The sequence below is a fragment of the Nelumbo nucifera genome, chromosome 2 (assembly GCF_055504915.1).
Source record: "Nelumbo nucifera cultivar China Antique chromosome 2, China Antique-T2T, whole genome shotgun sequence".
Taxonomy (NCBI): domain Eukaryota; kingdom Viridiplantae; phylum Streptophyta; class Magnoliopsida; order Proteales; family Nelumbonaceae; genus Nelumbo; species Nelumbo nucifera.
Window position 1 is genome coordinate 4,624,992 of NC_142650.1, and position 15,017 is coordinate 4,640,008.

Sequence of the window (15,017 nt, forward strand, 5' to 3'; positions counted from 1 at the left end):
ATTAATCAAATTTGTTATTGGTTTCATCATCTCAAATCATACAGCGGTTGTTTGGTGTGTCGAGATAACTGTCTTGTACGAATGTTGTGTTTTTGTACATGATATAAGCATTTGAAAACGAGAAAAAAAATATTTAGGTATAGAAAGCGATGTTAATTTATTTATTAAAGGGTGTTCCCATTAATTAAGAATTCTATGTTTTTTTTTTTAATTTATGTGGGGATCAAGGAAGTTTATTTTCCTATTCATATCCTATGTAGATAAATAATTTTTCCACTTAAGGGGAAACTGCCAACACTTGAATGAGACAAAAATGCCCCTTTTAATAATAAAATTTTATGGATAAAATGGTCATTGACTTATTTACATGAAAAATAAAGGAAATGAATAAATGCATTTATCCGGATAAGTGTTTCCCAGGGTGCCATGCGGTAATGGGGAATGGGGGAGACCCCTTTAACCAAATGATGATAAACTGACTGTGACTAGGATTTAGAGGACGTGGACCACATCTTCCTGCATTGTCAAATTAATGGATCTGGAGCACAACTGAACCATAAAATTAAACTTGAGATCAACAACGTAACTAGGAGAATGATGAACGATAGATAACCAGGCCAAATACTAAATGAGACTCCTGAGAAGGTTTAATTCTTACCTATTGGGAAACATATGGAAACAGAAGAGTAACCATCTACTGTAAGAACAAGAAAATTGGAACTTCAACAATGAATGTGGCGAAGGCTTCACCGGCAAAGAAAGAAAGCCATCGGAAGGAGGGAATTAATTCATTTGAACGAATTAATAATACTAATACAAATTTATTAACCAAACAACACCATACTTGGACAATATGTCGAGGTAGGTCTACCTCACAAATAAGTATAAGGGGAAAAAGAGATGGAAGAGAATTGATATATATTAAATTGGTTGAAGAGAAGAGCGGAAAGCTTCAATTGTAAAGGTCTCCTCTGTGTAGTGGTTGATCTCACCAAATTTCTCCATAAATGGGTTGACCAGAGAATTTAGAGGGTAAGTGGCGATGCAGTCCTTCCACACATTGTCACCCTCCAAATCTCTAACCACTTCCCACAAGCAACTGTTGCACTTGAATCCTCCCCCAAAGCTCATCATCAGCACTCTGTCTCCTTTCTTCAGCCTCCTCTTCGCCTCCATGTATGCCAGAACATACCAGAGACTGCTGGCTGACGTGTTTCCGAACCGATGCAGAGTCATCCTTGCTGGCTCTAGATCGTGCTCTGTCAGCCCCAGACTCTTCCCCACCCCGTCGATAACCGCCTTTCCACCGGTGTGGAGACAGAAATGCTGGACTCCGGTCTTGAAGTTTAAGCTTGATGATGATGCTTTGAGTACTCCACCCTTCTTGGGTGGTCGAGGAAGGAGGCGTGATACGAGTAGGTATCGTAGCAGTTCTCTTAGGGGCAATATCTTGGTTGATATTACTCTGAGGTTTTCCACCATGGCTCGACTGGCTGCTTTGGGGAGATTCTTGCCCAGGTAAAACCCTGCTCTTCCCTTGGCATCTTCCCGCTGCATCGCGCATTCGTAGGCGTCGTCGCTGGCGCCGAGATGCGTCCTTACAAGGCACTTCAATCGAAACATGGCTCTATGTCTTAGACTGGGATTGTTGGTCAGAAGTATACAACACCCGCCCGATCGGAATAAACAATTGGACAAAATCATGGATCTATCGTTACCCGTGTACCAGTGGGGTCCGATAGCTTCCGATGTCACGACCAGAGCAAATGCCTTGTTGTAGGATTTGAAGATGTTTTGGACGAGATTGATGGAAATGAGGCTGGCACTGCATCCCATTCCCGATATGTTATACACCTTGACGTCCTCCCTCATCTTGAAATGGTTGACAACCCTTGTCGTAAGAGAAGGTTGCAGAGCAAGCATGGATACGTTGACGACAAGCACGTCGATCTGCGACGGAGAGAGTCCCGTCTTGCAAAACAGCTTATCGAGGGTGTCGAAGAAGAACTCCTCCATCTCCAGGATCCCATCCCCAAGGGTTGGGCATTCCTCTCGGCCTTGTATGATATTTCTGGGCCCGTATGTCTCTTCACCGATGCCGGAGTTGACAATTACCTTCAACAGAAACTTGTAATCGTCCAACCCAAGACTCTCGTTGCGTAGGATGATGTCGCCGCATAACTTGGTGTCCAGCTTCCTATCATCATTTGGCTTGAAGCACTCATAGTGCATTATATAGCACTCCCCATCTCTCCATTGGGTAACCAACCTCCAGAGCAGGGACAAAGTAAAGAAACCGATGATACAAAGCACACACGATACGAAGAACTCCATGAGAGAATGCTGGCTAGCTAATGGCAGCGAGAGTCTGTATTTTTTTTTTTGTTTAGCCCACTTCAGTTTATATAGGCAATCAGGCAAAACTCATGAGTTCGTAGCACATGTGAAGAGACGCGCTCAAGGGTTAACTGCATGAATATTTCATACAACTAAAACAAAGGTAAATTTGTTTGTTTAATTTCTCTGTAAAAAAGTTTCAGAGATGCAATGGATACCCATTACCAGGACAATAATGGGTATCCATCGTCCATCTGCAGAAGGAACGTGAACGAGGACCTTGGATATAAAATAACAGCGGCGTACGTACAGGACACTTTTGATTAATTTCTCGGTGGTCCTCTACTCCTCTACTCCTCTTTGGTAAGAAAAAACGAATTTCCATCAATGGCAGTGGGACACACTGGGACCCAAGATGCATCCATGAGATGAGATGGAACTGGAAGAACAACATTGTCGTTGCAAAATTAAAGTGGACACGGTGAAAGAAACCTTTGGGCCAGATATTCCAGTTTAGTATGTTTTAGTCAAGTCCGAAAGGTTTATATGATCTGTGAAGTGTAAGGTTGTAACTTGTAAGCCTCCAATTCCATGAATGGTTTACGGTTATCCCACTAGCTAGTAGCCTAGTACTTGTATACCAGAGTTACCATCTCAAATATTAAAGAATGGAGTACAGTAGTTGTTGAGGAAGGCTTCACATTCACCAAGGTTCATCAGAAATTGACTGACTTGATATCAAGACGATCGATCCCCATCTTATGACTATCCATATCTTTGAGCTACCCAGTACTCTAGAATTCCAGATCCAATTAACACATTACCCCCCCTCCGATCAAATCCACCGAACTGATTCTACAACCCATTAAGATGTATATTTAGATATAGACTGTTGAGTATTCATCCCTGTATCACTAAACATATTAAAACATCAAATAAGAATTAATTCATGTTTTTTTTAATTAGACCAAAAATGACAAAACAAACCATTACTTAAGCAAAATATTGCAGTAGAACTCCTAAAAGACCCAATTAAAGTTAATGCATTTACATTTTTTTTCATTCTGTAGTCTACTCTATTGTCTCCCGTAAATCCAAGTACAACATGCTCATCGGCAACAGATGCTTCTATATTTTCTTTTCTAATACATCGATCGGTATTATATTCTGGAATACTGGTCCTAATCAAACTGAGATCACCATTGGTGAGTTGATCTGCTGTACTCTGGGTAGCATTGCCTCGACCAAAATACGCTGCCTGAATGGACCTATTTCCTCCACTAACCGGTTCAATGCGATCAAGGAGGGGATCATATTGGCTTCAAGGGGATGATACACTTGTTTGAGAAAAATGAAAAGATGGTCGAGAAGGAATAAGTGACTCTCAGTCTATGGTAGAAACTAGTAAACAATAAATAATAAATAATATCGGTTTAAGGTTTTCTTCTTAAACCTGTTCTTGAATGGTAAACAATACCTGCGGAAAGTGTGTGCAAAAAATGGGTTGCGGAATCAGTCCAGTGAAAAACCACCGCTCCGTTACACTTACCCCCAGTGACACGCAAGGGTGCCAATGGACCGGTTTTGGATTGGACCCATTCAGTCCAAAATCAATTTGGATGGAGACGATGTGAACTCCCCAATTGACACCCCTAGTGACGCGGCTTTAATTCATTGGTGGTGGTGGCAGAGGATGTTAACTCCCCAAACTTGTTACCTGTATCGGCATTAACTCGAATCTGACACCAGCCCACTGGTTAAAAGCTCTATCTGTAAGGGGGCTCTGGTTAAATTTGAATATATGCCAACTCTATCGAATCTCACCTGCTTTAGAAAATTTTTCGTCGTGGCCTAATGGACTCACTAATAAGTAATAATCCCCATTCCCCACTGCTCTTTCCGTAACATCATAAATAGCCCAGCTAATGGCGAAAACGAGTGGCTGCCTGACTGGATATTCACACCATGGAAGCCGCAGAAGAAGAAAAGGTTAGTCATTTAGCGGTTTGTGATTATTTATTGTAGCATTATCACTGCCTCGTCATGCTTCTAATAACAGTAAAACACTGCATGTGAGTTTTGCAGGGATGTTCTTCTGTATCCCAACTCCCAAGTGATTGTACAAATCAAAAAATAAATGAAACACGCAGAGATTCCAAGTGCCCAAACAAAGTGCTGTAAGTTGAGCCAGACCGATCAAACAAATTGAGAATTGTTTCCCCTCTAAGAAGTTCAACAAACAGTTGGCGGGCAATAACAAGATGATGATTTCAACTTTCAAGCTTCAACTAGTATGCACAAAAAGAATTTAACTTGCGGCTGTTTGGCATTGTTGCCGTGTTTCTAAGAGCAACAGTGTCACATCAGCGTCATGTAGGAAAAAACGGTTCTTCAGGAAATAGTTATCTGTTTGGAAATTATTTTTGTATAGAAAATGGTGTTCCAAGCCATGCCTTGGAATCGAGAAGGCATGGTTTGGAGCAACGTCAAATTTGACGTTTCTTGTAGCTGCAGCTCATTGTTGCCAGCAGGACAATGATGTGGCACTGGATAATGGGTACAAATACAGAAAATGTTTCTTGAAATATTGGTACCAAATAGAAAAAGCTGTTGTTGCTCGAAAAAACATTCTACCTAACAACAAAAATTCCAAACAAAGAAAAGGGAGAAAACAGTGCCTTCCAACCCATACATCAATCGAGAAAAGGATGCTGCAACTGCAACATTGATGCCAAACATATATTTGGAGAGCGTTAATCATAATCAACAGAAATACTAATATGATGAGAGGTGAATTAACCCTCCAATCACAATATGCCACTTGGCCATCAAAGTCGTCATATAACACCTAGACATCACATGTGGCATAACCAAGCTTGAATATTCCTCGGCAGATCAGCTTATGCCGCCCACACTAACTCCGTCCTCACTTTGAAAGCAAACCGGCAGATCGGCTTAAGGAACAGAATTCACCTCCATTGGCTATCTTGAACACCGACCTACCTCTCCGACATGGGCAACCTGTGGCCTGAGACGTCCATTGATTGTCCCAACACCAACCTCATCATAATTTCAGCCTATGTGGCACGTCCCTCCATATCTGTTGGCACCACTTAATACCCCCCGAAACATGTACAGACATGACACCCACCTAGCAATAATAAACCCGGTTCCCTCCACTTTGCAGGGCTAGGAAATGAAATAAGAGACACCACGACGCCGTGTGGGTATGCTTCGTAAGCAACAGACGAATAAGTCATATCATCTTCAAACATGTCGGGCATGCCACAACTGAGCCTCGAACCCTATATAAAGATAAAAAATGATCCCTCTCACCCTTAGAAGGTAAACTTGCTTTTTTGGCATAATCGCTCTATACTAGATCTGATTTCCTCCTCATTAGCTTTCTTCCATCCGTCAGCTTAATGGTAGTTTGACCGTTGGAGTCCGTTGCCGGGCTCTCTGACGTGTTTTGTCTTAGAAACTCTTTCTGTCGATCTCATCCATGACCATCAAACTGTCATAGCCAACAGGAATTCAGCGCGAATTTACCCTCATCATTATCCATTTGGAGTCAATTTATAAGACATCTAGGTGTAATAAGTAAAAAAAAAAAAAAAAGAAAAGAAAAGAAAGAGGGGTGTTAGCCTGTCAGATTGATTTAACTGTAAGGTAAGAGCAATCAATGAAAGGGTACAATTGCACATGTTTGCCACATAGACATAGGCCTCTTTTGAAGTGGTTTAAGCAATCCAGCACATCAGTAGACTCCAGCTTGGTTGGCCAACACTGTCCTATTCCCCTGATCTAATCAATGTCCATTAAATCACTTGGACTACGCATTTAATTTTATTCCATTTATGGCTTGTTGTAAAACAATATTTAATTTCTCATTATTGTTTTTTACCTTGTGTTTCCAGATTTCCAGTCCATCCATCCTAGTTTTCTACAGCTACGTACATGATCCTCCAAAATTTTCAATGAAATATTTATTTCTATACTACTAGCAATGAAGTTGACTGAGAGTTTTGGTCTATAATGTTTGATCTAGAAAAAAATAAAAAACACGCACAAAAAAGAAGATTTGAACCCCTAATCGTTTGTCAAAGATAACAACAAATGTACCTTTACACCATGCTTTAGTTAAACCATAAATGTCACATATCATCAAAACGTAACCACTTTTCCATTCAGTTCAAATAATTCGACCCATAATGTCACAAACAATATAATAAACGGAAAAGAAAGGACAGGCCCATTGTAGAAACGGAAAAATACTTGTAGATTTATGAATTTCAGATTTATAAACATTCAAAATGTGAAATACCTCATTTTATAAGTGATGATGCGCGATCCAGTCTGTCCTAGATGCCAGTTACCTCGTTTCTGACGAGATCGAAGGTATCTGAAACAAGGGAGAAAATTGAGGCTTCTGGGGAGGAACCCGGTTGGAACACTCCAAAGCTCAAGTTAGTGTTCTTCAGAAGGCAAGGGAAATGAGGAATTCTAAGACCAGAAAACGCAAGAATCACATACCCCTTTCTTTGTGAGATGGGGGCCTTTTATAATCACCCTGCGTGCTCACTTCCATACCTCTGCCAGTTCGGGCATCATTGCCTCTGCCAGATCGGGTCACTTCCTTCTGTCAACTGCCAGTTGCCAGGGCCACCTCTGTCCATCTGGGATGGCGGTGGCAGGTGGCCGTTGGATGGCGGTTGTCATGTGTCAGTCCTCTGATCGATAAGGTGCGCCGCCTCCGTGTATGGTCTCCTGGGCATCAGGTACGGTTGCTCAGTCAAGCGATTTGGAGCCGAAGTGGTCTTTTAATGTGAAGTCTTGAGTTCGGATAGGAGTATGGCCCAAACTGCCCCTGGGTCGGTAGTTCGGGCTTTCGGCCTTTGGTGCTCTTTGTAAGGCTCAGGACCTCGAAGGGAGAGCTCAGGACTCTTTAGTTCGAAGCTCGGTTTCTAGGTTCCTTCGAGGGAGCTTGGCTCTCCTTAGTCCGGAGCTCGGGTTGCAGGTTCCTTCGAGGGAACTCGACTCTTTAGTTCGAAGCTCGGGTTGTGGGCCTGTTGCCGTGCCGAGCTGGTGTTTCTGCCAGGTCACTCTCGGTTGCTTCCACGTGTCGCACGGCCGAGGGGTCGGGTCAAATCTTCCTCCATCAATTGCCCCCCACTCTTCGTGCTCGGGGTCTTGACCCGACGTGGGGAGCTCACGGGATGACAGGTGGATTTGCCTCGGCACACTTTGGCCTTGGTCAGGAACTTTTCTGGTCCGGTCTGCTTGTGTTCTCGGCTCAACCGGGGTTGGTTTGGCTCGACCAGGGGTCAGTCCCGGGCTGCGTGAGGCTCACGCACGCCAACGATTTTCAAATTTTCAAATTTTTGAACGTGCGCGCCAAACAATTTTGAATTTTTGAAAGTGCGCGCCAAAGTGTCTTTTTGTCGGCGAGTGCGCGATTGACTTTGCGGGGAGCCGTTGGATGGTTTCGATCTTGGCCGTTGATGCGCGGGTACAATGGCTTTAAATAGTGGGGGGGACCCCCAGTCACTTTCCTCTGTTATCCTTTAGCGTTTGTTCCTTGAGCTCGCGTCCAAGCCGGCCAGCTCACGTCACTCGTCCGTAGTTCGGTAGCTTTTCCTGGTGAGTCCTCAGCCTTTGTTTTCGATGTCTAGTTTTAGTAGCACGGATAGCCCCCTGGGGGGGTCAGACGCTGGTTCTACGAACCGAGCTGCTGCCCCCAACAGCCTTAGTGAGTCCGAGGCGGGGCCCGAGGTAGAGCTCGAGTTCGAGCCCGTATACCGAGTCACATCGGGTAGTTTGGCATCCACCTCCCACCGAGGTCGAGTGCCAGATAAGTTCGGACCTTCCACTATGACGTCTGAAAGGCTTTGGTCCCTTATTGTCCAGTACAACCTGCCCGGGGAGTATACTTACTTCGTACCTTCGGGCGACTTTCCTTGGGAACACGGTCCGGATGAGATTGTGATATTCCGGGAGCAGCTTGTTGCCGGGCTGCGCCTTCCCTTTCATCCTCTTATCGTCGAAGTCATGAACCACTTTGGCGTTACTATAGGTCAGCTCCATCCGAACTCTGTTCGTAATCTTGTTGGGACTATCTCCCTGTGCTGCGAGCACTACCTTCCTTTAGACCTAGAAGTCTTTTCAGCTATCCTCATGCTCAAAAAACAGGCGGGTCCCCTGCCCGGGCGTAGAAGGGCGTACTACTTGTCACCTCGCCCGAGCTTCAAGCTTTTACACGACCTTCCAAACAAGGTCCCGGCATGGAAGCGGGACTACTTCGTGGTTTGAAGTGCTACGGGGTGGCCGTTTCCTACTGAGTGGGGTTTGGCCGCTCCTGACCCCGGTGTCGTATTAGAGGAAGGCACGGTGAAGGGCCTCCAGGACTGGGGTCGACAAGGGCTCAAATGCGAAGCCTATCTGACGGAGGATAAACTCATACAGGCCGGTTTGAGTTCGGGTAGGTTTCTCGCTCATAAAGATGCTTTTGTTTCTATTTTTATTCCCGTCTTCTAACGCCGAGCTCCTTTTTGCAGGTGTTATGGAGGCAGATAAGACACGAGGTGCGAACTTGTTTGCTGGCATGAAGCGGAAGAAGCGAGCTGCTAAGCGAGTTCGCGCCGATCCTTCCCGGGTGGCGAAGCTCGAGTTACCGAGGACGGAGCCTCCTGAGGAGCCCAAGGTGCCCCCTTCAGTTCAGGAGGCAGTAGGGGCTCCCTATGCTCGGACTGCGCCTTCGGGCTCGGGGAGCCACGGTGGGATTGGGAGCATGCTGACGCCGGGGTACAATCTCCGAAAAAGCAAGGCCGCCACTTGTCCTGAGGAGGTCGCGCAGATGGCCGATCTCCCTACCAATCTCATAGATGCTCGGGCTGCAACTCACACCATGGTGGTAAGTCGGAGTGGGTTTTTTTTTTTTGCCGAGCATATTTGTCCTCCTTCTGGCAGGTGAACTCCTCTATCCAAGCCTTGGCGATCCAGGCGGAGAGACGCTTGAGACGAGCAGAAGCTGCCGAGGCTAAGCTATCGAGGTCTCAGAGAGACAAAGAGGCCTTAGGAATGGTGGTGAGGCATATGGCCGATCTGAAGTTGGACCTGGAGCACCAGGTCGAGTACCTTCAGAAAGACATTAGGGAGAAGACGCTGATCTTTTCTCAGGCTGTTGAGGAGGCGAAGGCAAAAGCCGTTGAAGATTATATCGCCTCGCCACGCTTTGACGACATGATGGTGGGCTTGTACAGACGGGGTTTCAAGTTGAGCCGATGGATGATAAGGAACACGTACCCCAACCTCGATACCAGCGCCATAACCACCTCGTGCATCACTGAGGAGATGGCTACCGCAACTAATGACGATGCGGATTCCGAAGACGAAGCGGGTCCTTTGGGTGTTGTCGAAGTCCCTTCTGAAGGCAAGGAAGATTGACCTCTGGGCTTGTGAGCTCGTTTGTGTTTTTTGTTTTGTTTTGTTTTTTTGTTTTTTTAAACACTGTAAAGCAAACATTTAGCAATGAAGTATTTTTTCTTGTTCAAATATGTTGTGCAAATATTCTCCATTTGCCGAAGTGACTATACCCGAGCTGCTAGACTTGTGCCCCAAGGCGAGTTAACATAGTAAGGCTGTGTGCCCGAACTGTTCCTCGCCCTAGATTGCTTTCGTCGATGATGTGCCGAGGTCATCTTTAGCTCGGTATTCTGCCCCTTTTGGTGCTGAGGTCCTTGTTAGTTCGGCATTCTGGGCCTTGGGGTGCCGAGGTTTTTGCTAGCTCGGCAGTTTGTTAACTTATGAGTAAAATCATCTTAAGTTGACGATGTTCCATTCCTGGGGTATCTACTTACCTTCCAGGGTCTCGAGCTCGTACGCTCCCCCGAGTACTCTCTTCACTCGGTAGGGTCCTTCCCAGTTCGGCCCGAGTTTGCCAACGCCGGTCTCAGGAACCATGATTTTGCAGAGGACCAGGTCGCCGACGCGAAAGTTTCATTTCTTAACTCTGGCGTTGTAGTACCGAGCTACCCTTTGATGGTATGCTGCTGTTCTGATGTATGTGGGGTTGTTACGTAGCTCGTCGTTATTAGTATTGTCGTTGTATGCTTCCAACCGAAGTGAGGGGAATTCAATTTCGGCTGGGATGACTGCCTCCGTGCCGTAGGTGAGGTTGAAGGCAGTTTCTCCAGTGGCGGTCTTCTCTGTAGTTCGGTTTGCCCATAGGACGCTGGGCAGCTCATCTGCCCATAACCCTTTAGCTCGGTCTAGCCTAGCTTTTAGTTTGTGGAGGATTGCTCTGTTCATGACTTCTGCTTGACCGTTTGCTTGTGGATGCGCAACCGACGTGAAGTTTTGTCGGATCCCCATGCCTTGGCACCACTCTTGGAATTTGAGGTCCTCGAACTGCTTTCCATTATCGGAGATCAGCACCCGAGGTAGCCCGAAGCGGCACACTATGTTCTTCTAGAAGAAGTTCTGGACGTTTCGAGCTGTGATGGTTACGAGAGTCTCAGCTTCAACTCACTTGGCGAAGTAGTCTACTGCCACTACTAGGAACTTCCTTTTTCTTGTTGCTGGTAGGAATGGCCTGAGTAGGTTGATACCCCATTGTGCGAAGGGCCATGGGCTGGTGAGGTATTTGAGGTCGGCGGTGGGCTGATGGTGAATACTGGCGTGCTTCGGGCACTTCTCGCACTTCCTAATTAGCTCGACGGCGTACGAGCTCGGCTTCGGGAGGTCGTAAGCAGCGCGGGTAGGGGAGAGTGTAGGATCTTCGGTACAGCCGTCCGTCTATCATGATGTACTTGGCTACTTGACTCTCTACCCTCCTAGCGGCGTTGTATTCCGCGGGGAGGGTTCCGTGTAGCAGGAAGCTCGCGAGTGGATCAATCCAGCTCGGTTCTGCTTGGGCGACTGGAGCGACCTCCTCTGCCCCCCGGAGAATGCTAGGCCGAGCTAACTCCTCTATGTATACAGTTCTCATGGTGTTGTCACCGGCGCTGGCTAGCCGGGACATGGCGTCGGGCTCAGTGTTCTCTGACCTCGGGATTTGCTTGATGAAGTGTGACTAAAAATTAAGCAGTGCCTCTCTTACCTTTGCCAAGTAGGCGATCATAGTCGGCTTGCGGGCTTCGTATTCCCCTGTAACTTGGTTGACCACGAGCTAGGAATTGCTGCAGATAACTATGTGTTTTGCCTTCACCTCTTGCGCCAGAGCTAGCCCTGCTATCAACGCCTCGTATTCTGCCTCATTGTTGGATGCCGCGAACTCAAAGCGCAGTGCGTACTCCAGTTTCGTGCCACTCGGACCGTGGAGACTACACCGGCTTCGCTGCCTTGCTGGTTTAAGGAGCCATCTACATGAAGAATCCATGGCTCTTCAACTCAGTTCGCGCTTGGCCTAACCAGGAGAGATACCGAACTGGGTGCGACCTCACGGGGCTCGGACTCAGCCAGCCTGGGAGCACCGAGCTCACCCGAACTGGGAGCCCTGTGCTCAACCGGGCCAAGGTCCTCGGAGCAGAACGTGCATTCTACAACGAAATCCGTCAAGGCTTGGGATTTGATGGCGGTCTGGGGCTTGTACTAGAGGTCGTACTCACTGAGTTCAATGGCCCACTTTGAAAATCGTCCAACGACCTCGGGCCTGAGTAATACTTGTCTCAAGGGTTTGTCGGTGAGAACGGTGATGGTATGAGCTTGGAAATATGGGCAGAGTTTACGGGCCGCAATGACTAGCGCATATGCCAGCTTTTCTATCTCTGGATATCTCGTTTCTACTCCCTGCAATATCTTACTAACACAGTAGATGGGTCGTTGGACCCGATCTGCTTCCTTTATTAGTACCGAACTGACCACTTCGTCGTTTGCCGAAAGGTACAGTTCTAAAACATCGTCCTCTTCGGGCCGAGTCAACACCGGGATACTGGGAAGGTATTTCTTGAGCTCGTCAAATGCGAGCTGGCAGTTCGGGTTCCACTCGAACCCTTTGCCTTTTATTGCCTTGAAGAAGGGCAGGCAATAGTCTGCTGACTTAGACATGAAAAGGCTTAGAGCGGCTATCCTACCATTTAGCCTCGGAACTTATTTTACTTTTCGGGGTGGTCTCATATATAGGATGGCCTTTATTTTGTCCAGGTTGGCCTCAATACTGCGCCAGTTGACGATGTACCCTAGGAACTTACCCGAGGTGACACCGAAGACACACTTGTTTGGGTTTAGTTTCATACTAAATTGACGTAGAATTTGGAAGACAGAGTGCAAGTCTTGTATTAATTCACGCGAAAACTGTGTCTTGACGACCATGTCGTCTACATAACATTTTATCTTCGTGCCAATTAAGGGCTAAAATAGCTTATTCACGAGTCTTTGGAAGGTCGCCCTAGCATTTTTCAGTCCGAAGGGCATGACCTTGTAGCAGTACAGGCCGAACTCGGTTATGAAGGTGGTTTTTTCCTCGTCGGACGGGTCCATCCTGATTTGGTTGTAGCCCGAGTCGGCATCTAGGAAGCTTAGCAACTCATGTTCCGAGGTCACGTCCACTAGGCGGTCAATCATAGGGAGGGGGAAGCAATCTTTCGGGCAAGCTCGGTTCAGGTCGGTGTAGTCGACGCACATGCGCCACTTGCCGTTTTCCTTTTTTACTAGAACTGGGTTGGCTACCCAGCTCAGGTAATGAACTTCCCTTATGAAGTCTGCTGCGAGGAGCTTCTCAACCTCCACATCGACCGCCCTCCAGCGTTCTGGGGCTAATGGGTCTGGCTACAGGGTCAGTATTGAACTTGTGAGTTATGAGCATAGGGTCTATGCCGGGCATTTTTGCCACGGACCAAGCGAAAGCATCTAAGTTACTGAGTAAGAAGCGTACCAGTTTAGATCGCAGGGGTTCTTCCAGGGATGCTCCGACCTGAAGTAATCTGGCGGGGTCTTCTGTCGAGACAGAGATGGGAACAGTTTCCTCTGTTGGTAAGCTCGCTCCTCCTGTTCCGTAGGTCGCTCCAGTTCGAGGTCGTTAGTTATCTTGGCTTTTCCCTTGAGGGCGGAAACATAGCACTTGCAGGACTCGAGCTGGTCGCCCCGCACTACCCCGATGCCGAAGCCCGTTGGGAACTTCATGGCCAAATAGTAAGTGGACGCCCCAACTTTTAAAGCGTGGGTGATTGGTCGACCTACTATGGCATTGTAGGGGGAGGGGGTTGCGACCACCAGAAAATCGTGACTGAGTCTTACCGTGCAAGGCCACGTGCCAATTTCCACAGGTACTGTGACCTTTCCCAGGGGTCTGACCTCTTCTCCGCTGAAGCCGACCAGTGGGGTGTTCGTGGGCTTTAAGTCACTCTCTCGGAACTGGAGCTTGTCGAAGGCCGCTTTAAAGAGGATGTCTGCCGAACTGCCGGAGTCAATGAGTACCCGTCGGACTTCGAAGTCGTTGATCTTCATCTTTATGACAAGTGCGCCGTCGTGGGGGTAGTGGACCCCGCACGCATCGTCTTCGGTGAAGAATATAGGGTCTTCCGTCCTAGGCCGCTTCGGGGGATTTCGTTCTTCTCTGGCGGCTTCCCAGGTCGACACGCGAGCTGCTGCCGAGGTGCACCCTGCCACGATCGATCCTCCAACGATCACGTGGATCGTTCCCTGAACTAGTCTTTCCTCTGGGGGCTGCTTCTGTGGTTCCGCTGGCTGGCTATTGGACTCGGGAGCTTCCTTGCTGTGCTCTCCCTGCCGACCTGGCTTATTACTATTATTATTATTATTGTGCTGTACAAAATTTCGTAGATACCCGCGATGGATAAGTTCCTCTATCTCGTCGCGGAGATTATTATAATGTTCGGTGCTATGACCGTGATCGCTATGGAAACTGCAGTACAAGTTTTTATTCCTCTCGTTCGGGTTTCCCTTTAGACGAGGTGGCCACTTCACATATGGGGGGCGTCTTTGATCGTCATTAAGATCTCGGCCCGCTTCGCGTTCAAGGGTGTGTAGTCCGCCCGAGCTGCTAAGGGAGCTTAGAACGGCTGGCTTGGCCTCATCTCCCGAGCTGGGTCTTTCCTTCTTCTGTCATCTGGGTTGGAGGGCTCACCTTCCCTCTTCCTTTTCTCGATCCCGCTTTCAGTCATTTGGTTGATTTCCTCCTCTGTTCTCATGAATTTGTCCGCGAGCTTGAGGAATGCAGTCACGGTCGCGGGCTGGCTAACTACCATGTGCCACTTGAACTCCTTGTGTGTCACTCCTCTCTTGGCTGCCGCGAGCTGCACCGCGGGGTCTAGTCGCGGTATCTGCAAGCATGCGTCATTGAACCGCTTGATGTAGCCTCGGATGGACTCTCCTCTCTGGACTACTTCAAAGATGCTCTCCTCGGTTCTGGGGCACCGCTTGCTGGTAACGAAGTGCGCGGTGAAGACCTGTACGAATTGGGTCCACCTTCTTATTGACCCGGGGGCCAGATTCCTGTACCAGGTACGGGCCACCCCCCTGAAGGTGGTGGTGAAGGCCACGCACATGCAGGATTCACTGGCCCTTGGTAGGTGCATTTGGGACTGGAAGGCATCGATGTGGTCGTTGGGGTCGAAGGACCCGTCATACTTGTCTAGAGAGGGGAGTTTGAAATCTCTGGGCATGGGGACTGTAAGGAGTTCTGACGAGAGGTGGGAGGGGACTGAGAGAATAGGGGCAGC

The 15,017-nt window shown here is 47.6% G+C and overlaps 1 pseudogene across 1 annotated transcript; it reads right to left on the reverse strand.

Moving 5' to 3' along the window:
- Positions 1–771: 771 nt before the first annotated feature.
- LOC104594650 (3-ketoacyl-CoA synthase 12 pseudogene) lies at positions 772–2,896 on the reverse strand (annotated as a pseudogene). Its single transcript, XR_016082122.1, has one exon. The product of XR_016082122.1 is annotated as a 3-ketoacyl-CoA synthase 12 pseudogene (transcript).
- Between the last annotated feature and the right edge of the window lie 12,121 nt (positions 2,897–15,017).